This window comes from Magnolia sinica, chromosome 3 (genome assembly GCF_029962835.1).
Source record: "Magnolia sinica isolate HGM2019 chromosome 3, MsV1, whole genome shotgun sequence".
Lineage (NCBI taxonomy): Eukaryota > Viridiplantae > Streptophyta > Magnoliopsida > Magnoliales > Magnoliaceae > Magnolia > Magnolia sinica.
Window position 1 is genome coordinate 109,136,568 of NC_080575.1, and position 17,440 is coordinate 109,154,007.

At 38.0% G+C, this 17,440-nt stretch overlaps 2 long non-coding RNA genes across 2 annotated transcripts in view; both read right to left on the reverse strand.

Moving 5' to 3' along the window:
* LOC131240654 (uncharacterized) overlaps nt 1–17,440 on the reverse strand; it is a 39,846-nt gene that overhangs the window by 1,103 nt on the left and 21,303 nt on the right. The gene's annotated exons all lie outside the window — the stretch shown is intronic.
* Nucleotides 632–17,440, reverse strand: part of LOC131240652 (uncharacterized) — a 37,201-nt gene continuing 20,392 nt past the window's right edge. Inside the window, exons 5-6 of the long non-coding RNA XR_009168834.1 lie at nt 949–1,103; nt 632–853 (exon numbers count right to left, since the gene is read on the reverse strand). This is a non-coding gene — a long non-coding RNA (uncharacterized LOC131240652). The remainder of the gene's footprint in view (nt 854–948; nt 1,104–17,440) is intronic.

The window sequence follows — 17,440 nt, forward strand, 5'->3', positions numbered from 1 at the left end:
AGATTCGGGAACGACACGGACAAAACACCACAAAATCCAATCATTTGAAGAAGAAAATAACAAAGATGAGAGAGAGAGGTTTGCATAACAGACATTGATAACATAGATACATGCATGAAGCAAAATCAGCCAAACAGACGTAAGTCCAATACATAACAAGAACCAAATATATATATATATATATATATATAAGGCCAACCAAGAACCCCACGGCAATTCTCTCACATATCAAATACACCTCGGTTTCCAGGAACAAGGAGGAAAAAAGAGAGACCACTTCAGTGATAGAAAGTTTTAGGACCCACTAGCTGTGAAATCTGTAACTCATACAGACGATGAAGAACCATAATACAAGTTCCAAGGTGACCAATGTCCAAAAGGGAGAGGTTATCCGCCACAAGGGTTTCTCTGTCATTTTAAATTCAATCCTTAAGGTGATTAGGAGAACAGATACAAAAGGAACTGCAATTTGACCATCAGAGAAGTTTAGCCACAAGACGCCCACAAAGGCAACTGGGAAGCATGAAGTTGCTGCCATAAATCATTTTATCACATGCAGCTACCGTAAGAAGACGCTCTTAGTCTTCTCCGCAACAAGAGAGCTACCCCAAATAGCTGCCGAACCTGCAAAAGCTTGCAAAACAACCTGCAACATTTTATATAGAGAACAGATACCCTTCCCCCAACCAAAATCATCAAAGCTGGACCGTGGTGTTCCATATGATGCATTTAAAATTCCACTTAGCTGTTGAAGCTGCCCAAAGAGAGCTTTTCACAATTTTAATTTGTAAAAACTGTGTCTCAAAGAAACCCAAGCATGCATCCAAAAAGATCATAAAGGCCAAATTGTAGCCTGCCAAAACATTAAACACAATTAAAACCATTTTATCGGGTATATAACAAATTAACTGGCACACAAGATTATATTGGTAAGTAATGAAAATTTACCACGTTTCTTCCCGTCAACGACTTGGTAAGAACCCGTGGTATGGAGAGGCATTGATCTTACAGTAGAAACAAGCCATGAAACATGCATCAAGAATAACACCATACCAAGAACCCAGAACCTCTATAATTAGCTAGCAATAATGGGCATTCAAAGACTAAAAAGACAAAACCCCAAGTTCATGTCAGATCAAGAAGAAGAAGACAGTGAATTTGTTGGAAATATGATGAAGCACTACCATAATCAGTTGAAAACTCCTAGAAAAAGAATGGTCTCTTTCCCAGACTTTTCACGTCTACACTATTCATCACCCTACTTTTGCACCCAATAGTTTACGACTCACCCAGGACCACCAACACCTGTTAAAGATCAACCAATTCTAAAAAGTTTCAGAAGTGAAGTTTGCCTCAAGGAATAATTCCAAGCATTTAGCATCAAGAAATGTCATCCCACAAGGAGAAATATATGTTCAACAGTCACTCTTCCTAGTTCTTGCCCCACACTGCAAGACTTACTGGAGTCCACGAGTTTGTAAGATTTAGTTTCTTTCTTATAAACATCATCCTCCCCTAATACATGCACACAAGCAGATGGAGCCCCTCAAGGTAGATGAACATCCTCGTTTGTATGTGAGAAGATACAAGCAAACAAGCATTAGCTGAGGAGAGGCAACCATTCTTCTAACACTCCCCTTATGCATGCTTCGTCCATCTATTTCTCATGCTCACATTAGGACAACAGTCCAAAAATCAGGCAGATCCAAAACTCAGTCCATAAATCTGTAAAATCATAACGGCTTCCACAACACCAGCTACACCGGATTGAGACGATGCCTTCTCTATGCAGAGAACCACACCCATCCCTGATTTACAAGTGGGAGAAATGAGATCCATACCAAATGACCAGTAGCATGCTTTTTTCCAAGAAGATTCTTGGTTGAAGCATTTCTTCAAACAGTTAAAATACATGTGTAGGCGGCCATGGACAGTAGCGGATATGGCTGCTGCCCAATTTCTGGCCATCAAAAGAGGAAATGAGAGAGAGAGAGAGAGAGAGAGAGAGAGAGAGAGAGAGAGAGTACCTTCGACTTTCTCCTCTGATTTCTTCTATTCTCTTCAACTGTTGGAGAGAGATCGATGAAACTGCGCATCGAAGAGAACGAGGGAGAGAGACATCAAGAGAGAGGGAGGGAAATCAGGGTGATCGAGAGGGGAAGGGAGAGGAAGGGAGAGAGATTGAGAGAGTACGAGGGAGACATCGAGAGAGTATGAGGGAGAGAGATCGAGGAAGGGAGAGGGAGAAGCGAGATGGGAGAGAAATCGAGCAAGGCGGAGGGAGAAGCAAGACGGGAGAGAGATCAAGGAAGGAAGAGCGAGAAGAGAGGGAAAGAGAGAGGGAAATGAAGGGCGTGTGGAGAGATCAAGGATGGGAGAGCGAGAAGAGATGGAAAGAGAGTGAAATATTGAAAGGGCGCCCTTTTTTTTTTATATATATAAGTAAAACCCTTTTACTAGGACCCACCTATCTAAATCGGGGGCACTTTTTTATGGCTGCCGGTGATTCCAATTATCATCGGCATTTAGAGATGGCCGCCAGTAAAAAATGCGCTAGTAATGTTAGTGCACTCATTTTTGCACCTTGGTTTGTCAATTATGAGAGTCATTCCATCGTAAAGTTGGTTGAGCCTTTGGAAAGTGAAGATCAAAAACACAACTAAGCAGAAGCATCAAGGCGGCAAGAATAGGCAAACATGTGGCCTTAGAGACCCTCACCCTAACCCAAAACAAACCCTACACGTCTAGATGATCTTGACCTAATAGGAATAATTAATTGATCATCCATTAGCCTTAGAAAATCAAGAAAAACATGATAAACAAGGCTAGAAGAGGCGCGAAACTGTTGTGCAAAAGATAGCCCAAAATAGCAGTTTTCGGTGAGACTTCGATGGCATCGAGATGCAATTGAAGCTCCTTTTCGATGACATCGAAGGCTTGCTCGATGACATCGATTGAGAGTCAGGGATGTCCAACAATCAACTGGATTTTTCTCTGAAATTCTCGATGGCATAGAGGTCCCTTCAATGACATCGAAACTTATGTTTTCGATGACATCGATTGAAAGTCAGAAAATGTCCAGCAATCAAACTGGATTTCTCCCTAGAATTCTCGATGACATTGAAGACCCCTCGATGACATCGATTGAGATCCAGAGATTGTCCACCAAGGTTTGTGGATTTTCCCCTTGATTTTCTCGATGACATCAAACCCCTTTGATGACATCGAAGGCTTGATGTTTGATTAAATCGAAGACAGTCGATGAAATTGATAAATGATCCAGATATGTCCAGCAAGAAACCATCATATTGTCTGGATTTTTCGATGACATCGAGGAAATCTTCGATGACACCGAACAAGCCATTTTCTGCAACTTTTTTTTTTATTTTTTTTATTTTTTTATTTTTTTATTTTTTTACCATTGGAGCTCGAACAATTTATAAAGGGTATTTGGCTCTTGGGCTTAATGATGGGTTTTTAGAGCAATCGGAGGTAAGGTGATCCCATATGCATATCCCTCATTCATTGCCACCATTCCAATGAGTTCCAAGCATCTCCCTTGAGATTTCAACTCTAATGAGGATTCTAACCTCACCATTGGAGATTTGCTTGAACTCCTCCATTTCCTAGAGATTGGACTTAAGCATCTTCGTAAACCATTGTCCAAGTCTTCTAGGAGACACATCTTGTTGAATCCCCTAGGAAACCAACTACCCATTAGTTGTAGGAGATTCAACCCACTGCCATCAGCTTGGTCATCTTGAAGAAGAATAATATACAAGGAGAATGATCATGCAGCTGAAGCCTTGGCAAAGCGGCGGCAACATGATCGAGGGAGCATCAAGGAGTTGAATGAAGCACGAGAGAGCGGAGATTAAGCGACTCAAGACGGAGCGACAAAAGGGACTCAATCCAACAAGTGTCATGTGTAAGAATCCGGTTTTGTACTTTGACCTTGTGTAGGTTGGAGTGCAAGAGTTTGTATCCCCAAACTCACCTAGGTTCTTGTGTAGGACCTTGGCCTGTGTGGACTAAATCTGTGGTTCTTGCGTGAGACCTAGGTTGTTGGTTAGCTGAAAGAAAGACCAACTAAAGTTCTTTCGTAGGCCTCCAACTTTAGTAAACATGCTGGGTTCAGGAGCAGGTCCCTTTCTCTTGTGTAGGGCATAAATCTCGGGTTCGAGATTGGGACCTTGGCCTGTGTGGCCTAAATTGTTAGGTTCAGGAGTAGAACCTTTGCTCTTGTGTAGGGCATAAACTATAGGTTCTTGTATAGGACCTTGGCCTGTGTGGTCTAAATTGTTGAGTTCGGGATTAGGACCCTTGTCCTTATGTACGACATAAATCTAGGTTCTTGTGTACGACCTTGACTCTTCTGTAGGGCCTAAAGCGTCGGGTTCTTATGTAGGATCCTTGCTCTTCTGTAGGGCATAAATGTTTAGAGTCCTTGTGTAGAGCTATAAAGGTTTGAGGTGAACCTGATTTAAAACTTCCGATAGTGAAATCCGGTACACTCTAGGAGCGAGTAAGTCCGCCGGGAGTGGAGTAGGCACGTACCCGAACCACTATATATGATCGTGTTTGGGATTGTCTTTGCGCATTTATTTAATTATACTTATGTGTTTTGAATGCTTAATTATGATGCATGATTAGATGAATGTCTAAGATTGATAGGAATCACATCCCACATACTCATATACACTATCTTTATAGGCTAGTTGCTTTACTTGCATATCAAGTGTATCCTATGGGATTGAACACTCTATTGGATTGAACACTCTATTGGCTTAGTATAGTTTAAATGGAATTTAATTTAAACTAGGCAATTTGTTTTTAATTGGCATAATTTTTAATTGGTCCTAATTGTCCCCCATCTAGGACATAGCTTACATTCTATCACTTTACCATACTTTCGTACTTAGACGCATTGCGTCCCATCCGACGCAATTTCAGTAAAAGGGCATTTTCTTGTAGTGCCTCCAGTACCAAGGTGATCCTAGGCAATGCTGGTGGGTGCTTTGTGGGCCCTTCATGATGCATGTGTTTTATCCATGCCATTCATCCATTTTGCCAACTCATTTTAGGACAAGCCCAAAATGAGGGTTTGCTAATTTTAGGGCATGAGCCCAAAATGAGGCAGATTCTAAAATCTTAGGAGGGCCACATCACAAGAAATAGTGGTGATTGAACACCCACCATTGAAAGCTTCTGGGGGGCTATAAAAGTTTTGGATTATTAGTGTTTTCTCTTTGTCCAAGGGTATGTGACCTGGTCAACAGGTTGGATGGCAAATAAACATTACGGTGGCCTTATGAAGTTTTCAATGGTGGGCGTTCAATCACCACTATTTCTTTTGGTGTGGTTTACTTGAGATTTGTATTGCCTCATTTTTAGCTCATGCCTTAAAATTAACTGGCATAAAAAAATAAAAATAAAAATCAAGCCAATCCACTTAAATGAATGGTATAGATCTAATGCACTTGGTACAATGAAAAAAAAATCAAGCCAATCCACTCATCGGTGAACGTATTTGGCCTATTCTTGGAGCTACATGATCTTCAAGGTTGGGGGCCACCTCTTGGATGGCTCAAATGTCGTAGATGTGCCTCTTCGGCTGTGTACACCAGGTGGGGACCGATGAATCGAAGTGGGGACCACCAAGAACATGCCTTACCCAACAAAATACCTACTTGCTAGTCGTGTGTGCCATGCATGTGTAAGGAAAGGAGAAAAACTTCACTATGGCAGAGTGTGATTGATGGTAAGCAGGCACTTAGAAATTGCATTACCTCGACAGCATGGTCCTAACTCGTTAAGGGCAAATGGCAATAGTTGGCCCTTAAATTTTCGAGAAACAAACAACAGAAATTGTCAATCTTGACCGTGAAAGGGAAATGGCAAAAGGGATCATCATATGGCATGAACCATTAGAGAATGGGGTATATTGTGGGAAAATAACCTTCTACTCTATACCATGTCAAACAACCACTTGTCCTAAAAACTTGAGCCGTTACAGATTCGTGTATCAAGGAATTTTAACACCCTCACGACCACAAACAGAATGCTGCTAGACTAAATTACTAGAAAAAACCCATGACTTTTTTGAAAGGAAGCCAAGGGTAGCACAACCCATTGAAATCATAACATCTATCTATTAGATTGGATGACTACCAGAGGATGACTAAAATCTCAAAAATCCAACTAATTCTATGTGGTGTTGTTGATGGCTACCCGGACATATGTACCACATAATAGACCCGATCTAGTTTTAATGGGTCCAGGTCCCATCTCTTAGACATGTTAGGAAAATCTAGTAGGGTTGAGGTCTCACCTTTTGGGACGGGTACAGGTGATAGACCCTATTAAAGTCAAGCTAGGTTGGGTCTGGTTATATTTATTTAATATGCATTGATGATTTTAGCAATACAATATGGCTTTGTAAGTGACATACATGTGAGAGATTGCATTTCTTTTTTAAAAGACACCCACACTACACACATACCCCACACCCCTTGATCCCATAATCTCAGTGCTAAAACAGAGTCTATCTAACACTTAGCCATGGAGCCAGACCCTGTGAGAGATTCCATTAAAACATGCTTGGTGTGTGGGAGATTCTACTTATTAACACACCAAGCATGTGCCAAAGTGGCACATGTGTGCGATGTAATCACCCAACCATATGAATGCAATTATTTTTCTCAACCAACTCAAAGCGTAGATCCCAAGCACCTGGATAAGTACACAATGGATACTGTGGGCTGCATGACAAAGGAGGAGGCAAATCTCAGGCTATCCCAATTATTAATTCCATTTTGGTTTCGCGACATAATGAAAACTTTTACTTTCTCATGGATATTTGCTTAAATCTCAAGTTAGGGAACAAATAAGTGTTAGTGCTAGATACAATAATACAAGGCGAATCAAGCAATCTTATGTCCATGTAAAATTCATCTAAACAAGGTTTATTACTTCACCAAAAACAAGTACAATCTAGTCAATTTGTTTAGAAGATTCAACTAATTAAAATTCAAAAAGTAAATTCTACAAAAGAAGAAGAAGATATAACAAACCTTTTTTACATGCACAAAACTTGTAAGAACAATATGGGGTATCCTCATATAGTTGCCCAAAGTGGGAATTGGGAACTGAATCAGCAACAGGTTTGGGCATGGGATCAAGGAAGCATCAATTTCAAAATGTTAGAATGTATAAACATGTAGGAAGTGGAAGCGGGAGTGCAAGCATAAGCAACACCTAGTTAGAAAGTCTGTGCAACTAATTCCCATCAATTTAAAGGAAAAACACCAAGCGTCAAAGCTCTTCAACGCCATTTTCTTTTATTTTTTGAAAACGTATATAGAAAAACAATTTCCTTGTTTTTCCTACTGTTTTGATACTACTTTCTAACTTAATCCAATGTCTAAGAACCAAATTGTCTAAGGAACAAGTGGAAATTGTGCAAGACGCCCAAAAAGCAAATTTTTGGTTAGCATTTTAAGCATCATAATTTTCTACAGCAACAAGAAAAAAAGCCCATCACAAGGGGAAAAAAAACCCAAAAAGAAACAAGGAACAAGTGGAAATTATTTTTTATTGAAATTGTGCAAGACGCACAACAAAAAAAAATTTGGTCAGCATTTTAAGCATCATAATTTTCTATAGTAATAACCAAAAAAAAAAAAACCCATCACAAAGGTAAAAAAAAAAAAACCCAAAAAAGAAAAGAAGAAGAATAAGAAGAAATGAAACGAAAAGAAAACAATTAAAAACCCAAATTAAAGAAAAGTTGGTTAAATCAGCTAGTATCCTTAGAACCTGCTCTAAGAGCAGGATGTTATCATCTTCGAGGGTTTTTTTTTTAGAATCGAACAAGTCATTAAAACAGGTATGATTCTTAGAATTAGCCACACACATACGGAACTAGTCGAACGGATTATTAAAAAGTAGCCCTCCAAGTTAATGATTTGGACAATTGAGTGGAGTTATCATCTCCGAGGGTTTTTTTTAGAATCGAACAAGCCATTAAAACAGGTATGATTCTTAGAATTAGCCACACACATACGGAACTAGTTGAATGGATTATTAAAAAGTAGCCCTCCAAGTTAATGATTTGGACAACTGAGTGGAGGCCAGGCTACCCCTTTTCGACTTGAAATTTTCTTAGTAACTGGAAAGTAGTCCTCCATGTTAATGATTAGGACAATCAAGTAAAGGCCTGATTACCCCCTTTTGGCTTGAAATTTAATTAGCCACATGCAAAATTTAGTCTTAAAAGTTGGGTATGTCGGTGAAACAAATATGATTTTTAGAACTAGTCATACATATATCGGCCTTCCCCCTAGACATTTGAATGGTTTGGATCACTAAAAAGTAGCCATCTGATTTGAAATCGGACAAATCATTGAAATAATTATGATTTTTAAAATTAGTTACACACATACGGGCCTAGTTAAATGGATCACTGGAAAGTATCCCGCCATATTAAGGATTTGAACAATTGAGTAGAGGCTAGGTTGCCCCTTTTCGACTTGAAATTTAATCAGCCAAATGCATAATTTCATCTTAAAAGTCAGCTAAGTCGTTGAAACAAATAGGATTTTTAGAACTACTTATACACATACAGGCCTTTCCCCTAGACATATGCATGGTTTGGATAACTAAAAAATTAACCCTCTGACTTGAAATCGGACAAGTCATTGAAACATGTATGATTTATAGAATTAGCTACACATATGGAACTAGTCGAATAGATCACTAGAAAGTAGCCTTCCATGTTAATGATTTCGACAATTGAGTAGAGACTAGGCTACCCCTTTTCAACTTGAAATTTTCTTAGTCACTGGAAAGTAGTCCTCCATGATAATGATTTGGACAACTGAGTAGAGGCCGGGTTACCCCTTTTCAACTTGCAATTTACTTAGGCAAATGCAAAGTTTGGTGTTAAAAGTCGGCTAAGTCGTTGAAACAAATAAGATTTCTAGAACTAGTTATACATATACGGGCCTTCCACCCAGACATGAATGGTTTGGATCACTAAAAAGTGGTCCTCTGACTTGAAATCGGACAAGTCATTGAAACAATTATGATTTTAAGAATTAGTCACAAACATACAGGCCTAGTTGAATGGATCACTAGAAAGTAGCCTGCCATTTTGAGGATTTGGAAAATTGAGTAGAGGCCGGGTTACCCCTTATCGACTTGAAATTCATTTAGCCAAATGCAAAATTTGGTCCTAAAAGTTGGCTAAGTCGTTGAAATAAATAGGATTTTTAGAACTAATCACACACATACCGGCCTTACCTCCAAACCATGGTATTCCGTATCAGTATCGGTGGGCGTAATGGTGCCCACCATTACCTATACGGATACGAGGGCGTAACGGCCCATAACGGTGCATTTTTTATTTAGTTATTTATTTATTTTTTTTGTTTTTTGCCAAAAAAATATGGATTAAATCCGGAATATTCTAAGCATTCCAAATATGCATTCATTTGTAAATTGGAACATGTTTATGGTGGTGTAACGATCCACTATTTGGTGAGAAGTTGTATCGGACTGTCTGATGAATTCATGAACCAGACAACCTGGATTTGACTGCAAAACTCATACATTTAATTTTCTACCTATCTACTATCAATGATAGGAATATTAGAATGAATGTAATATGAAAATATCTTACATGTGTAGGTGTTTGCAATTATTTTTCATAATTTATTCTATATTCATTTATTAAGAATTAAACATACCCGTGGCTGTGACGGTGATTCCTGTCCTGTGACCTGCAATCCTCAAGTCAAGAGTATTAAAAAAAAATAAAATTAGTTGTCTCTGATATACTCCCCAACAACTTCATTAAGGATTACTTGATTGGTTGTCAAGGGAGCTATTTTAAATACAAGTTCGGCAGTTTCAAGTGTGTGCTTGGCTGCTTGCACTAATACTGATGTATGCTGCAAATACTTACCTTATACAAAAATATACTTACAATCACAAGTCACCACCAAAATGAAAATCTGCCTTTTTGTGGTTGCTCGACTTCCACATCATCGTCATCGTCATCATCAGGCTGAGACTAGTCCAATAGGTGGAGGTGCTGCATATCTATAATATCCAGTGCCAGAAGGAAATACTAGATCAACGAAACCAGAGGATAACTGATTCTGACTAGGCAATGACTCCGACCCCGAGTAAGGATATCCACCAGTGCCCGTCGAAAAGCCATACTGGTGCCCGTACTCAGGCTGTTGAGAATCTTGAGATTGAGAGTGTGTCTGTGATGAGTAACTTGGATTTGGATCTGGATATCTATAATCATATGAATATAGATTGGGAGGACTACTCTAACATGAACGTGATGGAACAGGCTCAGTATAACTATAATCATAATCCAATTGGATAGGATGAATATCCATCATAATAAGCAGGACCATGAGCCTGCTGATATTCCAGACCTCCCGGACCCGGTGCACCACTAGACCTACCCTCCTCCTGCTGGTTGTATCGTGACTCGGTACAGTCATAAGTTCGACCTTGTGTACTATCTTGTCGATGTTCATCGGCATCACGATCTGTAGATGGCTGTATGGTGTACTGAGCAACACTAGAAGTGCCACCACCAGGGGCAGGGGCGTCATCATCACCATCATCCGACATCGTCACGCTACCACTGCTCATACTCTTTTGTTGATCTTGAGCCGTACTTGGCATAAGAGTTGCCCCTCTTACTGGGTCCAACACATCTGCAAGACTCTCTTGTTGCGCAGTGCGTATTAGTGGGTCATCAATTTCCAACTCTTTGCTATCCTCTTCAATTTGTTTTTCCCTTGTTTCCAACCAAGGTAGAAGCAGGTCATCCTCATCATAGATCTTGTCCAAGTTTATTGGATAATAGTTTGTGACATCGGTGGCTGTAATGCTCCTATGATGTCGTTGCATTCTTAGTTCATATTGTAGTGCATGAATACAAGTCTATCCAATGTCCTAGTCTGCAATCTATTCCTATTCTTTGAATGAATAAGTGCAAAACAACTCCAAATCCTTTTGCAGCTAGAAGAAGTTGTCTGGCTCAAAACTTTTACTGCAATGTTTTAAAGAGCCTTCATACTCTCTCAGAAATTCATCCACCATTCGGCCGGTTGCAACCTAGATACTACATGTTGTGCAAGAGCATCTCCAAAGCTACCCAGGCGATTTCCAAATGTATCTAATTCATTCAATGCCTTTATTTGCATATCTAAGTCAGGCTCTAATCTCTTTATCACATTCTTTAGCTCGACACGAATTTCATTATCTGCAACAAATGATTGGGTATATCTGTACCTAGGATTTTGGTAGTAACCTACTGCATGAAGATCGTTATGGAGTTATCTTGTCCATCTCTTGTCGATCATCCTCCAATAAGACTCTTAGCTTCTACAATCACGTTGAATTGCCAACTTTGCCTTATCCATAGCATCGTATAGGAAGCCCATGGTAGGTACTTCGTCGGTTTCAACAAGACGGAGTACCCTCATTAGTGGCTCCATCACCTTTAGGATCGACTTGACCCTCTTCCAATATTTATTGTCTCGTATGGTGTTCCCAACTTAAACCGGTGTCCCTGATGTCTTCTGCCCATGTTTTGTGTTAAGCTAATCTCGGGAAGTGAACATCTCACTCAACTCTCCCCTATGCTGGCCTCAACAACTCTCGTCCTTTCGTGAACTTCCTCATTATTGCGACTACTTGGTTATGGTTGTAAATAAACATTGTCACTTCTCTTGCCCTTGTAAATAAACATTGTCACTTCTCTTCCTTAACATTCTTCTTCTTTCCAATATCTTCTAATATAAGATCAATACAATGGGCAGCACATGGTAACCAAAAAAGATGTGGTTTCTTTTTCATCAACTTACGTCCTACAAGCTTATATGATGCTTCATTATCAGTCACAATCTGCACTACATTCTCCTATCCAATCTTATCCACAACTTTATCCATTAGTCTAATAATATAATTAGAATATTTTGTTACGTTTGAGGCATCAATTGACTTGTAGTGTGACAATACACCATGAAGTTGATTATGCTGCGTCTAGTTGGGCCGGTCCAACCATCACACATGATCGTGCATCCTCTGGCCTGCCATACAGGTTTAAAGGCAGGCACGTATGCTTTCACATCTGCATACTCTGCATCTGTCTATTTCCCCTTAATATCCCTAACCGTGGGAGCTTTAATTCTTTCACCTGCTTATGCTGCTGCATCAATTACCACCTGCCAATATGGAGAATTTGGCTGCTTTAGGAGGTATGTTGGCATGTATAAATAACTTTGTTGCTGCCCTACCTAGCTTCTCAACGGAAGTTCTACTCCACATTTGTTTTATCTTCTTTTGTTTAGTTGATTCTTACCTAAACAGGATTGGATCAATAAAGGGTCTCTTAGGCTTATTTACTTCTTCATCCAAATGTATAGGGGCATCACGTGAAGATGTCTCTCGTCGGCTCCCAAACATACGTCGTAACCCACCAAACCTGCCCCTCCCCCCCCCCCCATTTTGTTTTATCAACTTTTGTTTAGTTAGTTCTTTCCTAAACAGAATTGGATCAATAAAGGGTCTCTTAGGCTTATTTACTTCTTCATCCAAATGTATAGGGGCATCACGTGAAGATGTCTCTTGTCGGCTCCCAAACATACATCGTAACCGGCCAAACCTGCACCCCCCCTCCCCCCCCAATTTGTTTTATCTTCTTTTTAGTTCTTACCTAAACAGGATTGGATCAATGAGGGTCTCGTAGGCTTATTTACTTCTTCATCCAAATTTATAGGGTTATCACGTGAAGATGTCTCTCGTCGGCTCCCAAACATACGTCGTAACCCTCCAAACCTACCCACCCCCACATGCAGCAAGCAGTATCACGTATTGGCCCACTCGCGCCAAACATGCGACGACGTCCTTCCTCTTCACGAGCTAGTCGCAAGCTATCTCTCCTAGCAATAGTTAATTCCCAATCTGAATGTTTGTCAGAATCAATAATATCTTCATCACGAATGCCCATATATTCAAGACCAAACACCTCCTGTTGAGCCGCATCCAAAATTTCATATTTCTTCTTTTGTCCAGCAACACGTTTACCCTTCGACTTGTCCAGCAAATGTTGTTTCAGACCCATAATTCCACCACTAACTAGTATATCACAATAGTTGCACTTCATTTAGTGCCTAGTACCACCAACCCTCTAAAAATGTTGTCATCCAATATCCTCACTTACTTGTTGGCCAGACCCAGACATTTCAGGTATATACTAGATATAGATTAGATATGACCTATGTCTATGTGAGATTGTGAGTCTACTCATTATTCTAAATTTATATACAGTTTTCAGAATCTAATCAATAAAGATGATTTTATGTTCTAAACCCTAAGAAGCTCCAAAACTTGTCCAATATAAGAAAATATAAACATAAAGTCACTAATTCGAAAATATAAAAAAAATATAAAATCACAATAAGAATATGTAAAATGGACATTAATATGTTCTACTATGAGTAACACATTATATTCTACCAAAAAAACAGCAACACAAAAAATAAAAAATGATTTTTTGATTTTTTTTAAAAAAAGGTTGAAAATAGTGCGTAAATAGAAAAAAATTATAAAAAAATATAAAATCACAATAAGAATCTATAAAATGGACATTAATATGTTCTACTATGATTAACACATCATAATCTACCATTATAACAGCAAGACAATAAATAAAAAATGATTTTTCGAATTTAAAAAACTAGGGCCGAAAATAGTGCGTAAATAGAAAAAATTATAGAAAAATATAAAATCACCATAAGAATCTGTAAAATGGGCATTAATATGTTTTACTGTGATTAACACATTATATTCTACCATTAAAACAGTAACACATTAAACAAAAAATGATTTTTCAAATTTTAAAAAAAGGGGCGAAAATAGTGCATAAAAAGAAAAAAATTATAAAAAAATATAAAATCACAATAAGAATCTGTAAAATTGACATTTATATGTTCTACTATGATTAACACATCATATTCTACCATAAAAACAACAACATATTAAATAAAAAATGATTTTTCGAATTTAAAAAAAAAGGGCCGAAAATAATACGTAAATAGAAAAAAATTATAAAAAAAATATAAAATCACAATAAGAATTTGTAAAATGGACATTAACATGTTCTACTATGATTAACACATCATATTCTACCATAAAAACAGCAACACATTAAATAAAAAATGATTTTTCGAATTTAAAAAAAATGGCCGAAAATATTGCGTAAATATAAAAAAATTAGAAAAAAATATAAAATCACAATAAGAATCTTTAAAATGTACATTAATATATTCTACTATGATTAACACAACATATTCTGCCATTAAAACAGCAACACATTGAATAAAAATTAATTTTTCAATTTTTTTTTAAAAAAGGCCGAAAATAGTGCGTAAATAGAAAAAAATTATAAAAAAATATAAAATCACAACAACGATCTGTAAAATGGACATTAATATGTTCTATTATGATTAACACATCATATTCTACCATTAAAACAGAAACACATCGAATAAAAAGTATAAATACCTATTTTTGAAGAATTTATGGAAAATGACCCATGGAGCTTCGAATCAAGAAAATCCTTAATATAAGTTGTTTTTATCTGTAATTTCAAGCTAAGAGTGGTCGAAAATTGCAATAGAATGATTTAGAAACAGTTTGAAAGAAAGAAGTACAAAAAAAAGTAAAAAGTCAGACCTTAAAAAGAAGAAAAAAAACTAACCGTTCTTGAACCGTTATGCCTTGACCGTTACAGGGCAGTAACAGTCGTTATGGGGCCATTACACATACAGAATCGGGGGAGTGCCCGTTTTGACCCCATATCGCATAACGGACTGGACCGTTACCATTACGTATCAGCTGATACGGCCGATACGTAACCGATATTGAATTCCTTGCTCCAGACAAATGATTGGTTTGGATCACTAAAATGTAGCCCTCCGACTTGAAATCGGACAAGTCACAAAAACGGGAATAATTTTAAGATTTGGTCAAAAACATAAGGAGCTAGTTGAATGGATCACTAGAAAGTAGCCCGCCATTTTGAGGATTTGGACAATTGAGTAGAGGCCGGGGTACCCCTTATCAACTTGAAATTCACTTAGCCAAATGTAAAATTTGGTCTTAAAGTCGGGTAAGTTGTTGAAAGAAATAGGATTTTTAGAACTAATCACACACATACATGCCTTACCTCCAGACATATGATTGGTTTGAATCACTAAAATGTAGCTCTCTAACTTGAAATCAGACAAGTCACTATAACGGGTATAATTTATAGAATTAGTCACACATACAAGCCTAGTTAAATGGATCACTGGAAAGTAAACCACCATATTAAAGATTTGAACAATTGAGTAGATGACATGTTAACCCTTTTCGACTCGAAATTTACTTAGCCAAATGCAAAATTTGGTTTTAAAAGTCGGCTAAGTCGTTGAATAAAATAGGATTTTTAGAATGAGTCATACAGATATAGGCCTTCCCCTAGACATATGAATGGTTTGGACAACTAAAATTTAGCACTCTGACTTGAAATCGGAGAAGTCATTGAAACAGGTATGATTTATAGAAATAGCCACACACATACGGAACTAGTCGTATGGATCACTAGAAAGTAGCCCTCCATGTTGGTGATTTCGACAATTGAGTAGAGGATGGGCTACCCCTTTTTGACTTGAAATTTACTTACCCAAATGCAAAATTTGGTCTTAAAAGCCGGCTAATTCGTTGAAACAAATAAGATTTCTAGAACAATTCATACAGATACAGGACTTCCACTTAGACATATGAATGGTTTGGATCAATAAAAAGTAGCCCTCTGACTTTAAATCGAACAAGTCATTGAAACAGGTATGATTTTTAGAATTAGTCACACATATATGGGCCTCGTCGAATGGATCACTAGAAAGTAGCTTGCAATTTTAAGGATTTGGACAATTGAGCAGAGGTCGGGTTACCCCTTTTCAACTTAAAATTTACTTTGACAAATGCAAATTTTGGTCATAAAAGTCGCCTAAGTCATTGAAACAAATTGGATTTTCAGAACTAGTCTTACACATACGGGCCTTCCCCCCCCCCCCCCCCCCAGACATATGAATGGTTTGGATCACTAAAAATTAGCCCCCTGACTTCAAATCAGACAAGTCATTTAAATAGGTATGATTTATAGAATTATCCACACACATACGGAACTAGTCGAATGAATCACTCGAAACAAATTGGATTTTGGTAATTGAGTAGAGGCCGGGCTACCCCTTTTCGACTTGAAATTTACTTAGCCATATGCAAAATTTGGTCTAAAAAGCCGGCTAAGTCGTCCAAACATAAAGGACTTCTACAACTATTTATATAGATACAGGCCTTCCCCCTAGACATAGGAATGGTTTGGATCACTAAAAAGTAGTCATCTGACTTGAAATCGGAAAAGTCATTGAGACAGGTATGATTTTTAGAATTAGTGACACACATACGGGGCCTAGTTGAATGGATCACTGGAAAGTAACCCGCCATATTAAAGATTTGAACAATTGAGTAGAGGCCGGGTTACACCTTTCCGACTTGAAATTTACTTATCCAAATGCAAAAATTGGTCATAAAAGTTGCATAAGTCGTTGAAACAAATAGGGATTTTAGAACCAGTCATACACATACGGGCCTTTCCACCAGACATATAAATGGTTTGGATAACTAAAAATTGGCCCTCTGAATTGAAATCGGAGAAGTCATTGAAACAGGTAATATTTTTAGAGTTAGCCACACAAATACGAAACTAGTCGAATGGATCACTGGAATTAGCCACACACATACGGATCTAGTCGACTTGAAATTCACTTAGCCAAATGCAAAATTTAGTCTTAAAAGATGGCTAAGTCGTTGAAACAAATCCGATTTTTAGAACTATTCATACAAATACGGGCCTTCCCCTCAGACATAAGAATGGTTTGGATCACTAAAAAGTAGCCCTCTGACTTCAAATCGGACAGGTCATTCATACAGGTATAATTTCAAGAATTAGAACACAAATACGTGCATATTTCAACAGATTACTGGAGAAAAGCAAACCATATTAAAGATTCGGACAATTGAGTAGAGGTTGGGTTACCCCTTTTCGACTTGAAATTTACTTAGCCAAATGCAATGTTTGGTCTTAAAAGTTAGGTAAGTCGTTGAATCAAATAGGATTTCTAGAACTATTCATACAAATATAAGCCTTCCCACAGACATATGAATGGTTTGGATCAGTCAAAAATAGCCCTCCGACTTGAAATTGGACAAGTCATTGAAACATGTATGATTTTTAGAATTAGTAACACACATACGAGCTTAGTCGAATGGATCACAGGAAAGTAGCACGCCATATTAAGGATTT